Source organism: Phyllostomus hastatus, unplaced genomic scaffold (genome assembly GCF_019186645.2).
Source record: "Phyllostomus hastatus isolate PE091 unplaced genomic scaffold, TTU_PhHast_1.1 phas_contig_58, whole genome shotgun sequence".
NCBI lineage: Eukaryota > Metazoa > Chordata > Mammalia > Chiroptera > Phyllostomidae > Phyllostomus > Phyllostomus hastatus.
Genome location: NW_025333916.1, coordinates 22896720 through 22913200, shown reverse-complemented (window position 1 = coordinate 22913200; position 16481 = coordinate 22896720).

Below are 16481 nucleotides of genomic sequence, written 5' to 3'. Positions count from 1 at the left end.
ATTAAAATTGTTAATACATTTCAGAGGAAACGTGTGTATAACTAGAGTAGTTGGTTTTTTGAGATTTACATTTCTAACGAGGAAGGGGCTCCTTTCGTTGCCTGGACATGAAAGTATTTGCGATAGCTTGTTTGCGTTGGAGAGGAAGAGAAAAAAACTGAAACTTGGGTGTCATGTTCTTACATCTTCAAGAAAGAGTTTAAGACTCCAGGATTTAGGACTTAGGTTGTAGAAGAAGATAATCAAAGCCAGTCTATTAATTAGTTATTCAAGATTTGTATTTGCTCCTGTAATGTTAAAGAAATTACGCTGAAGCTGAAAATCTGTTAAGTTCAACATTTTGGTTAAAGTATAAACTTCAAGTTGTTTTTACTTTATATTATACCTGCTTTTGAACTGACGCATTTTTACATTGTAATGAGTTAACTCGATTCTAATAATTTACATGTGATTTCTTGGGAATGTTTGGAAAAGTAGCAGTTGAACTACATGGCTTTCTTTGATTTGAAACTTCTTCGTTATTATACAGTTGAATATAGAGACTGCTGAAGCTGCCATGATCATATATCAGTCTTCTGTTAACTCGATGTAAAAGAATCTCCAGAAATATCCACGTAAATCTCCAGAGTTCAGTTCAACACAAATTGCAAATTACAATTTAGAAACTAAACACAATTTCTAAAACCATTGGCAAATGTGACACGGTCAATATTGTTATACTAAGAACTTTAAGGTCTTCATGCCAGTGTGAATGGAATTGATTTCTGTGCATAAAATAGCACTATTGGTCTATTTAAATTTTATATTCTACAGTATTTTTAAGCTTATGTTGCTCTTTGAACTTCAAATAATTTAAGACAAACTAAGGGGAAGGGAGGGAGAAAGTGGAACAGAAACCTCAGTGTTCAGGAGATGCACTGATTAGTTGCCTCTCACATACCCCCAGCTGTGGGACCTGGCTGGCAACCCAGGCATGTGACCTGACTAGGAATCGAACCAGTGACCTTTTGGGTTGCAGGCCAGCGCTCAATCCACTGAGCCACACACCAGCCAGGGCAATGAGGAAGTAAAACAACAACCAAAAAAAAATTGTAAAGGTGGGCCAAGGACACTTCTCAAAAAAGAACGTACAAATGGCCAATAGATGTGAAAAGATGCTCAACGTCACTAATCATCAAAGAAGTGTAAATTAAAAGCACAATGAGATACCACTTCATGCCTGTGAGAATGGCTATCACCAATAAGTGAATTGTTGACAAGGGTAGGGAGAGAAGGGAACTGTCATGCACTCTTGGTGAGAATGCAGAGGCCACTGTGGGAGACAGAGTGGAGTTTCCTCAAAAAATTAGAAACAGAACTGCCTTTTATGACCCAGCAATTCTACTTCAAATGCATCTGAAGAAACCTGAAACACTAAAAAGGAGTGGGCAAAAGGAGGTTTACAGTTGTAATACAAATGAATAATACGAAAATAAGCTTTCACAAAAATTGTAAACCTACTTTTTAAGTCATTTTTATTTTTCAATTATAGACATATATTAGTTTCAGGTGTACACCCCAATGATTAGGCACTACATATATAACTTAACTGAGGGATCATCTCGATAAACCTTGCACCAGTATGACATCATACCTAGTTAGAGGATTGACTACATTCACTATGTTGTGCTTTACATCCCCATAACTGTGATGTAATAACCAATTTGTACTACTACATCACTTCTTTTCCACTCATCCCCTCAACCCCCATTCTATCTGGCAACTGTCAAAACATTCTCTATGAGCCTTTCTGTTACGCTTGTTCATTTATTTTGTGTTTTAGATCAATTGTTGATGGATATGTATTTATTGCCACTTTTATTCATATTAGATTTTCCCTAAAAAAGACCCTACAACAATATAATACTAATTTAGTGGTGATGAACTTTAGCCTTTTCTTGTTTGCAAGCTCTTTATCCGCCCTTTGATTCTAAGTGACAGCTTTGGTGGGTAGAGATCTTGCTGTAGGTCCTTGCTTTCATCACTTTGAATGTGTCTCACCAGTCCTTTCCAGCCTGCAAAGTTTCTTTTTAGGAATCAGCTGACAGTCTTACCAGAGCTCCCTTGTAGGTGACGGCTTTTCTGTTGTTGCTTTTAAGATTCTCTGTCTTAACCTTTTGCATTTTAATTCTGATGTGTCTTGGTGTAGTTCATCTTGTTTGGGACTCTGCACTTCCTGGACTTGTATGTCTAATTCCTTAACCAGGTTAGGGAGGTCTTCTGTCATCAGTTTTGCAAATAGGTTTTCAGTTTCCTGCTTGCTCTCTTCTTCAGGCACCCCCATGATACAAATGTTGGTATGCTTGAGGTTGTCCCACAGCCTCCTTACACTATCCTCGTTTTTCTGGACTCTTTTTTTTCTTTTTGCTTCTTTATATTCCAAATCGCTGATATGACTCTTGGCTTCCTCTACTGTTGATTCCGTATAAAATCTTCATTTCAGGCAGTGTATTTTTCATCTCTTGACTGGTTCTTTTTTATGCAGTTGAGGTTCTCAATAAGTTCATTGAGCATTCTCAGAGCCAGTGCTTTAAACTCTGCTTGTCTCCATTTTGTTTCTTTCAACCTGGGCACTCACGGAGCACTACCAACGTGGGCCATGTATACCTTCCTCATGTAGGTGAGCCTTGATTGCTGTTGGCATGTCAATGAGAAGGATTTACCCCCAGGCTGATCGGCTGCAAGGACTGGCTGGAACCACCAACCACTGATCTCAGCCACTGTGGAGGGTCAGCTGTGCAGAGGCCCACCCAAAGAATAAGACTTAATTCAGTAGGCCCTAGTGCCCACTTAGTCTTCCTTTTGAGTATGTTGCTTGTAGAGGTGGTTGGGTGGTGGTGCTTGATGTAGTCTGAAGCTGTTCACTGAATGCTGGCTCTGGGACCTCCTGGGGGGTACACCCCAAGGTTAGCTGCTGCCTGTATTCTACCCTGGACCACCTGGCATGAACTATAAAGTGATATGCAGTCGGCTGCTACTTGCGCTGGGCTTAGAAGTACCCAGGCAAGGCCAATACCAAACTAAGGCTGGTACAGGGCACAGTGAAGCCAGATGCTGCTTGTTGGAGAGATGTTAGGAACTATCTGAAGCATGAGCCAAGACAGGCCATTTGTATGGAAAAGCCACTGGAAACACCTTGGATGGGCCTGAAAGTTGGGTGGGAGGGGGCCTCCAGGAATCTCCAGGACCAGGAAAATGGTGTGAGCCAGCTTGATGGAGTCTCAGATATGGTACCCACCTGCTAGTTCTGGGTGGAGGGCTCATCAAAGGAACAATGACCTCTGCCAGCACTTCTGTCTGAGAGAAAGCTGACCCCTAGCTCTGGCCCTGATACTGGACAATTCATTTCCTTACCATAAGTCTTTGGTGCCTATCAAGGTGCTACCCCATTGCTGGAGCTCAGAAGGAGTAGTCCACATAAATCTGTGTGCTGGCCCTTTAAGAAGAGCTGCCTGGAACCCCAGAACCCTCCATCCCTCAGCCTTTTCCCTGGTGGTTTTTACAGCCAGAAGTCATGGGGACTTAATGTCCTTGCATTGGAACCTTGGGCTGTGCAGCCTAGTGTAGTGCTGGAACCCCTTGCTCCTCAGAGGGGACTTCATTAGCCAAGATACCTCTCCCAATTTCCATCTGCCACATGTGGGTGTGGGACCAGCCCCTTCTGCACCTCTGCCCTTTTTAACAATCTCAGTATGACTTCTTTAATTCTCTAATTGTAGAACTTCCATTCAGCCAAATTTCCGGTGTTCTGTGTGATGGTTGTTCTGTAGTTTAATTTTGATGTGGTTGGGGAAGGAGGAAAGCATGCCATCTTACCAGGAAGGTTGTAAACCTAATTTTGTCCACCCCTGTTTATGCACCCCTACGTTCATTGCAGGATTATTTACAATAGCCAAGATTTGGAAGCAGCCCAAGTGCCCGTAAGTAGATGAGTGGATAAAAAACAAAAAGAAAAACCTGTGTGTGGTACATTTATACAATGGAATACTACTTGGACATAAAAAAGAAGGAAATCTTAGCTTTTGCGACAGCATTGACGGACCTGGAGAGTATTATGCTAAGTGAAATGAGCCAGTCAGAGAAAGACAGGTACCATAGGATTTCACTTATGTGGAATCTAGTGAACAAAAGAAACAAACAAAATAGGAACACATAGATACAGAGAACAGACAGCTGTCAGAGGAGACGGGTTAGGGGAATGGGTGAAAAAGGTGAAGGGATAAGAAAAAAGCAGACTGTGGTGATGATGAAAACGGTGGTGAGGGAGGTAGAAGAGGTACAGGGATAAGTGGTGATGGAAGGAGACTTGGGGTGGTGAACACACTAAAATACACAGATTATACATGTATAAAATTATTACAGAATTGTACAGCTGGAACCTATATAATTTTATTAACCAATATCATCGCAATAAATTCAATTTCAAAAGTGAAAAAATTATTGAGTTGGCCAAAAAGTCCATTATGTTTTTTCTTTAAAAATTAAATATTTTTCATTTTACCAATAAATGTATTGATTTGGATATTTTTAATATGTTTGGCTATCTCCTGCTATTGGCTTCTAGTGGGTAGAAGCCAGCGGTGCTGCTAAATGTTTTCCAATGTGTAAGACAGCCCCACAGCAAAGAATTATTTGGCCAAAATGCCAATAGTACCAAGAAACTACAAACCACCTTTGAAATGGTCAGTCACAGCACCTTCTCCATACACTACAAATCTGTTTTTGCATTTTTACCTTTCTTGAATAAAGCATAATATGTCAAAAATGTTGCACATCTTCTTCCATCTTCAATATTAAAATGGCTGCACAAAAATTCACCAATTTTGATGTTTTTTTAACACACACTGATATGACAGCTGTCACAATACAATCTAACAAAATTGTTTCCAGTGAAGTTCAAGACAACTAAGCACCATAGAGCCATCGTAGGGAAAAAAAATTAAATGAACTTTTTGGCCAACCCATTATTTCTCCTTTTTCACTCTTAGGAATAAAATCGTGATGGATGCCCCTGTGTTTGCAGAGCCAGCGGCCACCCCAGTGAATGTTTTCCTGTGTGCTGTAAATTGTGCTTCGATAGCATGCTTTTCTAACTTTGTATTTAGGAAATTCTATGTATAGAACCTATGTTACCACATTACATATTTAACAATTATTTGAATCTTATATCACAAATACAGTTCCCTGGTCTTTCGGAGCTTCCATTCTGTTATAGGAAGGCAAACAAGTAACAGTGTGTTCCATGGTGGCTAGTACCAGTAAGAAAAAGCAGACGGAAAGCGAGGATAGTGGGGAGGCTTGCCATTTTAAATGGGAGGGTGACTTTTGAGTAAAAACATGGAATGAGTCTATGGACGCTTGGGGCCAAGCATTTCAGGTAAAGGGGACAATAGGAATCAGCGCCCTGAAATAGTAATATGTTTGGTATGTATGGCATGCAAATGAGAAGGGTATAGCTTGCGCACTGGAAACAAGCGGGAAGAGTAGTGGGTAAGATCCAAGAAGTAACTGAACACCAGATGGTATGGATCAATTTTGCACTCGAGTGAAGTAAAGGACCATTGTAAGGTTATCTGGATATGCTTTAAAGGAGAGATTTGCCAACACTCCTGAAATGGGCTGTGAGGGAAAAGTAAGGATGACTCAAGGTTTTTGATCCAACCCAAGCAGTTGGAAAAATGAAAACGTTAGCTGAAATAAGAGTGATCTGGCATTTGGGTTGAGAGGTCCGTGTGAAGGAGTAGCAGCTGGAGTCAGGGGCAAAAACCTGGGGCGCAGACAGAAAACTCGAAGTGTGTAGAGCGTTTCCAAAACGCCACACTGAATAACATCATCTGGGGACTGGGGAAAAATGGAAGGCGCAAGGACGGAAACATGAAACATTCCAAACTTGAAGTCTTAAGAGCTGAGCAAAGAAAACATGGCGTTCTTATGGATAGAACAAATAAGGACTGAAAATGTACTTTGCAATTAGCAACATGGAGGTCATATGATTTTGGCAGGCTTTCTTTTTTTTTTATGGCTATAGAAGGAACAGAATGAGAACTTTCTTCCTCCAAGGGTTGAGAGACCATAGGCTTCCCCTTTCCTCAAGGCCAAGTTAAGTTGCCTCGTTTCCTAAAAACTGAGTTCACGAAATGAGGAAGCTTGTGAAGACTGAGCAGACCGAAGTGGCCCGGGATAGATTACTTCCCTAAATGAGTATCAGCTTGTAGTGCCTAATTTTAAAATGTAAAATGTATCCCAAAAAAGATTAGCAACAGATTTTTTGTTTGTTGCTGGACCAGACTATTTCATATTTTGGGATATGAAGTTCATATGAAAAAGTAAAAGAAACCAGAAGAGTTGTTTAAAGGTAGTGATGAGGGTGGGATAATACCAATCAGATACATTTTTAAAATTGTGGCTGCAGGAATTTAAACTACTGCTTCATGAATAGCTGGCTCCAAAGGACTAAGTCTGAAAACATTGACATACACGTGAAATTAGTGCAGCAGGTCCTCAACTAATATTTTGTTTAACATTTCATTATAATGCTTTGTTCAACAATTCTTTGTAATGTTACTGAGATGCCTTAGGAATTTAACTCTTGTTTATCTCAATTAGCCTGTGGTTAAAGCAGTTTTATTATAACTAGTTCATTCCCTAAGTATTTACCCTACAGGATAGCCCATAAACAAATGAAAAGAGGCCACATATCTTCACCTTCACTAACTTCACAAAAACTGAAAATACCAATTGTTAATAAGGGTGCACCATAGAGGAACGGGAACTCCTGCAATGCTGATTTAATAGAACTACTTTAGAAACCAGCTTGCCATTACCTAGTACAGTTGAACACCTGTATAGGCTAAGACTCCGCAATAATTCTCCTGGGCATACACCTTAGAGTAACTCCTTATGTGTGCCCCCAAAACACAAGAATCTTCATATCAGCACTGTAATAGCAAAAAATAAAAGGGAACAGCCCATATGTCCCACAGGGTAGATGAATTTTAAAATAGTGCTCAGTACAGAAGCCAGTTTCAGAATACCTACACAGAAGCCAGTTACATAAATTCAAAACAGACCAAATTAAAACAGGGTTTCGTAAGCATGTGATACAAAATGAAGGTGGCTGCATCCGAAGGAGAGCTGAGGGTGCAATCGTGAAGTCTGGTGTGGTGGGTACCTTTTATTGTTACAAGGGCGGTATGTTAATATATACTCATATACAATTTTATACATAATTTCATAGTGCCTACAGGTATGCCTGTAAGCATACACAGGCATACCAACTTCCCTTTACTTTTTAAAGTCCATCTTGTAATAAAATCAGTCCTGAACAAAAAAGCAGGCAAGTTCATGGTTACACTTCAGATGTGTTAATCCAAGGTCATTTCAATTCAGTATACTTAGGAACTAAAAATCCATGAGAGCTTTTGTTGTTAAACTTCTGAAATATTCAAACACTTTCTACAAGGTCAAGTGATATACTTATATTCACCTTTCTGGCATCTTTACTGATAAACTTCTCTAAGTACTTTATTCTTACATTTTCTCTTTGAAAGCACTTTTCCCCAAAAAATATATTTAAGATGTCTTCTTAACGCTTATTTCTTTATCACAGCTGAGACATTCAAAAATTTAACTTGTGTTCAAAGACCATTTCTTTACATATAATAAGAAAGGTTGGTTACTGAACCTTTCCTCCACATACACTAGGATTTTCCAAACATTTCTGGTTTTGTTAGACCTTATCCTTTTTGTCAATTGCAGGCATATACATTTTCTTTAAGGTTCTTAGAACTTTAATTTTCTTGAGATCTTCTTAAGACTAGCTTAAACTATACTCAATGATATATAAATCAAAAATCTTCCACTAGATGGAGCCATTTACCTAGATTAACCCTGAATTAGTGCTTTGTGGGAACGCTAGGCAAATGTGTATAATGAGTAGATTTCCACCCTTTACGTGTAACTCAATTGACATGACATTTTACATGAAAATAATCTTGTATGTATGTATGTATATATGTATTTTAGTTCTCAACCGAGGCTATATTTATTGATGAGAGAGAGACAGAGAGAGAAACATAGATTGGTTTCCTTCCGTCTGTGCCCCAACTGGAGGTGGAATTTACAACCAAGGCAAGTGCCCTGAACCAGGATCAAACTGGCAAACTTCTTGGTGTGTGGGGACGATGCTCCAACCAACTGGGCCACTCTGCCAGAGCTACATGGAAATAATCTTGAAAATGTTTTTCTTTAGAGCAATTTTTAAATTTCAGTGCCATTCTCCCTTAGAACACAGGGGATCTTGAAGATATTTCCTTAAGTACAACTATGGAGTTCATTATTTAAGCAGGACACCTCACACTTTAACAAGCGCACATCACCTGACAATCATTTCAAAACGCACATCCTGAGTCAATCAGGCTGGTGGGGCCTAGGTGTGTGTTTCTATCAGGTTCCCAGATGCTGCTGCTTGTTTGTGGACTTTGAGTTAGCGAGGACCTAGAGAGTTCCCAGGAACCGGAAGTGACATGGAAGCCTATATAATTTACATGTAAGCTTCATAAGGGCGGGCGGGGGGTTGTCGTTGTGTATTTTGTTTGCTTGAGTATCTGCAGGGCTCTGAGCAATTCCTAAAACAAAAGTGGATGCTTAATAAATATTTGCTGAATGAATGAATAAATAAGAACAGTGTTTAAGTGCTTTATATATATCAATTCATTGAATCTACCTGATAGCCTATGAGGTCAGCTCTATTATTATTCCTGTTCATAGAGAAGGAAACTAAAGTCACATAGAGTAGAACCAGGGTTTGAACTCAAATAGCTGAACGTGTCAGTCTGGCTCCAAAGCTTATGCTTTTAACAAAAATACTATACCGCCACTCACTTTTAGGTAGCCTGTCACCAACAGTGAAAAAGTCCCAGAGGGATACAAGCCTTCCTTTCTAAAGGCCTGCTGCACTGTATTTGTTTACAGTTGCTTGGTCCCGACAGCTGGCGGGATTTCCGGTGCCACCACAGAGTCCAGCCAATGGGAGTCAAGACCGCACGCTGTTAGTCTGCAGAGCATTCCTCCAACCTTCTGAGTTGGCTTCCAGAGTCGGGCTGGAAGAGAAATGGAGACGCTTCACTAAGACCTAATCAGGGTTCATGAAGCAACAAGGTGCCCCTAGTCCTTACCCTGTTATCTAATTTAGTCAGTCTTGTAGTTTCGTTGACCAAAGGAATGAATTGTCATGATCCCAAGTCACAGATGGTTAATCAAGATAGGAGCTGTACACCTGCTCGCTTCTCATCTGGCCACATGGAATTATGGAACATCTCTTATCTTGCAGGTCTTCTGCTGGGCCAGGCTTCTGAGCTGGGTCACCTCTGGCTTTCTGTTGGGAACTGCTATTCCAATTACAGCATCACATTGTCAGAAGAAAGTTCTACTTTACACTGTTTTTTCTGATCTTCTAGAGCTACCATTTGTTCTCATTTGCAAATCTGGTAAAAAGGAGATGGATCTGTGAAATTTCTCCATCTACCAAAAGTCACTCAGAATTTAAATAAGGGTGGGGGGAGTTGTGTTAATAAAGTTCATTTACTATGACTTGAACAAACTTGTTACAGGAAATTTTATCTTATATGCTTTCTGGCTGAAACTTAAATTCTTGTAGCTTTGCATTTAACATTGAATATTTCAGTGAAAGAATTTTTATTATGTCCATGGCCAGGTAGCTCAGTTGGTTAGAGTGTTGTCCCAATATGTGAAGGTTGCAGGTTCGATCCTTAGGGCACAAACAAGAATCAACCAATGAATGCATAAATAAGTAGAACAACAAAGTGGTATCTCTCTCTCCTACTTTTCCCCTCTCTCTAAAATAAATAAATAAGTAAGTTTAGGGAGACCCATGGATATCTCAAAAGCTCCTTTCTTCTTCTTAGGAAACCTAAAAGACAGAGCCTGTATAAGTACAAATTTGCATAAGACCTTTTCCCTGTCTTTTAGATGTTTTTGTTCCCTGTGATCCCTAGATCCCCAAAACACACATTCTCCAGCCTCCTCCCCCATGATAAGTAATTAGCCCAGCCCAAAACTTTGAAGAAATCTTTACCATATTTAAATTGCTTCCTTCCAATAGTTATTTTGGGCCAAATCAAATTTCCACAAGTTTCTGTGTCATCTGGCTTTTCCCACATCTCCCAGCTCACTTCCACCTCTTTCTCAAATCTCCCCCCGCCACACTGACCTCGTTGCTCCCCAAACATGGGAACCTGGGGGAGTCTGACAGCCTTTGCACCATCTGTTACAGTGTTTGAGTTGCTCTCCCCCTTTCACTCACCGGCTCCTTTTGGTCACTCAGACCGTGGTTTGCGCACCACCTCCCCACAGGGGTCCTTCCTCACCGCCCCCCGCCAAGAACTGCTGTGCAGATTTCCGTCACACCCCCTTTTATTTTTCTGTATCACATGTGTTTAGCCATCACATCTCCCGAGTCTCCTCCAGTCTTTGGCAGTCTCTCAGTCTTTCCTTATTTCTCATGACCCTGACAACTTTGAAAAGCATCGTTCAGATACTTTGTAGAATGCTTATCCAATTCAAGGTGTCTGATGGTTTCTCATTATTAAACTGAAGTTATGGGGTTTTTTTGGAAGAATACTGTAGAGATGAATCACCCTTTTCACTGCATCACATCAGGGAGAACAAGATATCACTAGTGATATTAACTTTGGTCCCTTTGTTAAGATGATATCAGCCAGGTTTCTCTGTAGTAAAATGACCCTTTTCTTCCTTTCCACACTGCATTCTTTGGAAGCGAGCCATTAAGTGCAGCCCACACTCAAGAGGAAGGGAATTAAGCTTCACCTTTTGGAAGGGGGAGTGCATATTATTATTTGGATTTTTTTCTAAAGAAAATGTGTCCCCCCTCATTTATTTATTCATTTACTTACTTAATCATTTATATCCACATATTTGCAAAAGTTATATCGGTATATAACTGGTATTATTTTATTCCTTGGGCTATAATCTAATACTATCACTGTCTTGCTGCTAAAATTGTTCCAGCTTTGATCATCAGGAACACTTTTAGGTTGGTTTCTGTATACTTTTGACATGCCCATCCTTTTTATTTTTATTTTTAGCATTTCCTTACTTTCTGGCAGTAAGTGATGTCTAGGCTCATGTTTTATATTTTCTGCCCCAGCCCTAGAATCAGCCATTTCTCTAAGGAGCCCTGGTTCTTTTTAAGAATGGCACTTCAAAGCCAAGATCTGGATGCTGGTATGCTAACTGCTGCTGGGGGGTCACTCTTCCTGTATCCTCTCAGTACACAGAGCAAGGAAATAAATGTTTGTACACTAACCCATGTTTGCCCACATATGTGTACTTACATCTGTATCAGTATCTAAAAATACTGCAATTGGTAGTTTCTGATTGAAAGCTCTAACTTCAATCTGTTCTAGTCTTCCCTTCTGTCCCTGCCTTGCTTATTTATAACTTCTTTCCCTAAAAGTAATAAACCTGACTCCAAATACCTTCAACATATGTACTTATTTGTTCAACTCTTACAAACATGCATTTTCAGAATTACTAAGCCATGCCCTGTGAGACCCGAACTGATAGAGCACAGTGGTCACTGTGGCACAGCTCTTTGTCGCCTGTTTTGCAGTATCCCACCAGAGCATCATCCTGCAAAGTGACTTAGGCGGGCTCTGTTTCCCACCACCCCTGCACAGGTTATGCCACATGCTTGGAATACAGACAGAGCCACTCGTCTCAATTCCCACTTCATACTTTGATCCCCACCTCCTCTGACTTCCTCGTTCTTTTTTAAAAATCTGCATACAGTAAATGTTCTATGGGTTTTGACAAATGTAACAAATCATTTCTCCAACATTCCAGAACCATACAAAATAGTTCCATCACCCTAAAAAGTTTTATTATGGAGCCACTTTGTAGTCAGCTCCTCTCCCTTCTTCCACCCCGTGACAACCACTGCTCTGTTTTCTGTCCCTATGTTTTGCCTTTGCAGTAACGTCCTATAAAGGGAATTATATAGCCTTTTGAGTCTGGCTTCTTTCACTGAGCAAGATGCTTTTAAGATTCACTCATATTACATGAATCAATGTCTCATTCCTTTTTATCTCTAAGTTGTATGGCTATTTTATGGTTTACTCCCTTACCTGTTAAAGAACATCTTGGTTGTTTCCAATATTGGAAATTATAGATAAAGCTGCTGTGAACCTTCACATACAGGTTTCTGTGTGAACATAAGATATTCATTTGGATAAAATTAATGGGTACATATTATTGTTGTTTTAAGTCTCTAAGTTTGGGGGTAATTTATTACAGAGAAATAGGTAGTTAATACTCTTTCTTCCCCCTGAACCACTTAAGAATAAGTTGCAGATGCCCTTTATCCATAAAGAATTCAGTATGTATGTCCTAAAATATTCTTCACTTAACCACAAAAAAAAATCATCAATATCAGGATCTAGTTTGCATACTTATTCAACTTTTACTAGTTGTTCCAAGAACATTACTTGTAACAGAAAATTTCTGCATCACTCATTAGGCTCAGGTAGTATGTCTCTCCTTTTTAAAAAATCTGGAAAGACTCCTCAGTCATTGTCTTTTGTGACATGGACATTTTTGTAAACCACCTATTTTATAGAATGCCCCACATTTTAAGCTCATCTACTGTTTCCTTACTATTAAATTAAAAACTATGAATTTTTGGCAGAAATACTGTTCTATTAGGAGATACATTATGCCAATTTGAACTATTATTAGTGATGTCAACTTTGATTTATTAATTAAAATGGTATCTACCACATTTCTCAAATGTAAAGTTACTATTTCTCCCCTTTGCAATTAATATGTATCTTGTAAATTACGGAACTATCCCATTTCTCATTAACTTTCATCCTCTAATTTTAGCACTTATTAATTATGCTTGCCTGAATCAGTTATAACTATGTGGATTGCCAAATTGTGTTTTTCTTCAAAGATCTCTTAACTAACTAAAGCAAGCAAAAATTCCAGTTAGATTTCTGAATAATCTTTTTTTAAAATTCCTCATGTCAACTGTACCATGATATCTTATACACTAAGGACTAAATTTTAAAAGTATCTATCACTGATTTCCTTGTATCAGTTAGCAACAGAAAGGGAGAGGGGGCAAGAGAAAATTGGTTGCTACATATAATGTATTGTTTTAATAAAAAGTCAAGGATGAGACCAGGGGTAGCTCCTGCAATATATATATATATATATATTTTTTTTTTTTTTGCAGCTGATTAGAGCACTATTTGATATGTGTAACATCCCACCTTCCCTACCATCTATGTTCTGTTTCGGCTGCTACCGCTGCGTGCTGGAGTTCTTTAGCTTGTAAGATTAAACACAACTTCTTCTCTAGAGCTACACTCAGCAGTTGGTCGGTACTGTAGAAAAAGTTGGTGCACGCCCAGATCCTCTTTACAAAACCAGTTAGGGATCCCTTAGCTGATGAAATGTAGGCTGATAACAGCCCACAGTTGCCTCCTTTTCCTGAGCATTGCTCTCGGCTGATAGGCACTGCCCCACCCAGCAACCGGTAAGACACAAGCCCAGACAGAGCAGAATCCACCAGAGCAGCCACACACAGGATCCCTCCCAATAACCCACGGAGGGAATGTGTGCTTCCTGTTCCAGTTTTCAGCTCTGAGATTGAGGTCTTGTTTCCCAGAGGGGAGATACTTCCACCGGGAACACAGGAAGTTTCAGTAAACTTAAAAAGCTAACACAGCTACTGGGTCACTTGAGGCTTTTCCTGAGAGTAGACTACCGGGAAAAAGAAAGGGCCTTATCTTACTGGTAAGGGTGATTGGCTCTGATAATCAGGAAGTAGAATTGCTGCTGAGTAGTAGGAGCAGGAAGGAATAATTTTGGCATCACATAAATCCACCAGGGCTTCTCTTGTTATTGTTAAGTATGTTTATTCCAACGCAGAAACTTGGAAGATAGTTTCAGGTGAGTTCATGGATCCAATGGGCCTACTGCTTCACCTGTCAATTACTGAGTCAGGAATATTGAAATATCTTACTATGATTGTGGATTTTCCTGTTTTTCTTTGTACTTCTGTTAATATTTGCTTTATACAATTTAAAGGTAGATTCTTAGGTACATATAAATTATGAGTCATTATCATTTCCCAGGAAATTGAATTTTTATCATTATAATAAATCAATATATTTAAATTAATAAATAAATTAAAATAAATGTATTACTTATATTAGCTTTCTTTTTTTTGTATTGCCTGATGTATATTTTCCACCTTTTTTCTGTCTGCCTTTATGTGTGTCACTTAAAGTGGCAACTAAAAAGCATAACTGCATTTGCTTTTTAAATCTAGTCTGACGATTTTTGTCTTTCACCTGGAAGAGTTTAACCCACGTAGATGTATTATGATTACTATTATGTTTAGATTTATCTCTACTTTCTATCTGTCTGTCTCTTCTTCACTCTCCTTGACTTCTTTGGGAATAGTTAAACTTTTTCATTTTTCTTTAATCTCTTATAAAACTAGTTTGAAAGTTATATCCTTTAATTTATTTTACAGTGACCTCAGCTATTTTATCATACATACCTAATGTCACTCAATGATGTCTAATATTAATCAGTATCTTTTCATTTTTTGGAACAATTCCTAGGCCCTAGAATGTTTTCAGTCTGATCACCATCCTCTCTAACTTATGCATCAATCCTGTTAGTTCTCTCTCTCTTTTTAACTCTAAAGGTTGTAAATTATATTTATTTTATATATTTGAATTGTTTAGATTTATCCATATATTTACTACTACCTTTTCTATCATTTCTTTTTTGTATCTTGAGTCCTCTTACTAAAGTCATTTTTTATATGCCTTAAGTATAAACTTCACAATTTCCTTTAGTAGGATCTGTTTGTAGTAAACTCTATTTTTGCTTATGTGGAAAAAAACCTCATAATTCCACTTTCTTTTGTGAAAGAAGATATTTTGGCTGGGTAGATAATTTTAGGTTAACATTTATTTTCTTTCAGTATATTGAAGACATTATTTTACTCTCTTGAGACTTATATTGCTGCTGTTGAGAAGTCAGTGTAATTGCCCTGGGGGTCAGGGGGTGGCAGGTGATCTGCATTTTTCTTAGCTTTTAAGATCTTTTTTTGTCTTTGGTGTATATTTCACCATGATGAATCTGAGTTTGGAAATATTTTAAATTTATCTTACTTGGAACACATTGGTCATGTTAGGTCTAGGTTAGGTATTAATGTCCATCAATATTTTGTATCCATTCCCTTTTAAAATAGTGAAACTTCTTTTTTAAAATCATCTATTTCTGGAACTACCATTAAATGCTTAATGTTAAAATCTATTCTATAGCTTACATCTTTTAACATCCTTTCACTTTTTATCTCTTTTCCACTGTTGTCAGAGACATTTTTCTTATCTTTTTAAAGAATTTATTTATTTATTTATAATTTATTTTTTAATCACTTTATTGTTTACATAGAGCCAACAACTCTTTAATATAGCTAAGTCAGGTGTTATTTTCCTCAGATTATTAATGGTGTAGTTGAAGTACAGAGTTTAAAGATTTGGTTTAAATAACGCTATTTATTAAGTGGCAGACAAATTTTGAGCCCATGTAGTCTAATGCCACAGAGTGTTCTTTCTGATATATATATATCAGAATAAATAGCCATATATATGTATATCTTTATTGTATTTTTTCACTTACCATTTAGTTCCCTTATACTCCCTCCCTCCAGTATTCATCTCACTGTTGTCCACGTCCATGAGGCTATTTCTCTTCTTTCTCAACCCCTCCACCCCCTAACCTTACCCATCCACTAGCTGTCATCTCCCCATCTATGAGTCTGTCCCCATTTTCCTTGTTAGTTCAGTTTGTTCATTAGATTCCACACATGAGTGAAATCATATGGTATTTGTCTTTCCCTGACTGATTTACTTCACTTAGCAATATTCTCCAGATGCATCCATACTGTTGCATCCTTTTTTTATAGCTGAGTAGTATTCCATTGTGTAAATGTCCCACAGTTGTTTTATCCACTCATCTATTGATGGATACTTGGGCCTCTTCCATATCTTAGTGATTGTAAATAACACTGCAATGAACACATAAGAGTGCTTATATCCTTTTGAATTAGTGTTTTGGGTTCCTTTGGATATATTTCCAGAAATGGGATCACTAGGTCAAAAGGCAGGTCCATTTTTAATTTTTGAGATATCTCCATACTGCTTTCCACAGTGGCTATGCCAATCTGCATTCCCACCAACAGTGCAAAAGGATTCCCCTTTCTCTACATCCTTGCCAGCATTTGTTGTTTGTTGATTTATTGATGACAGCCATTCTGACAGATATGAGATGGTATCTCACTGTGGTTTTATTTTGCATTTCTCTGATGATTAGTG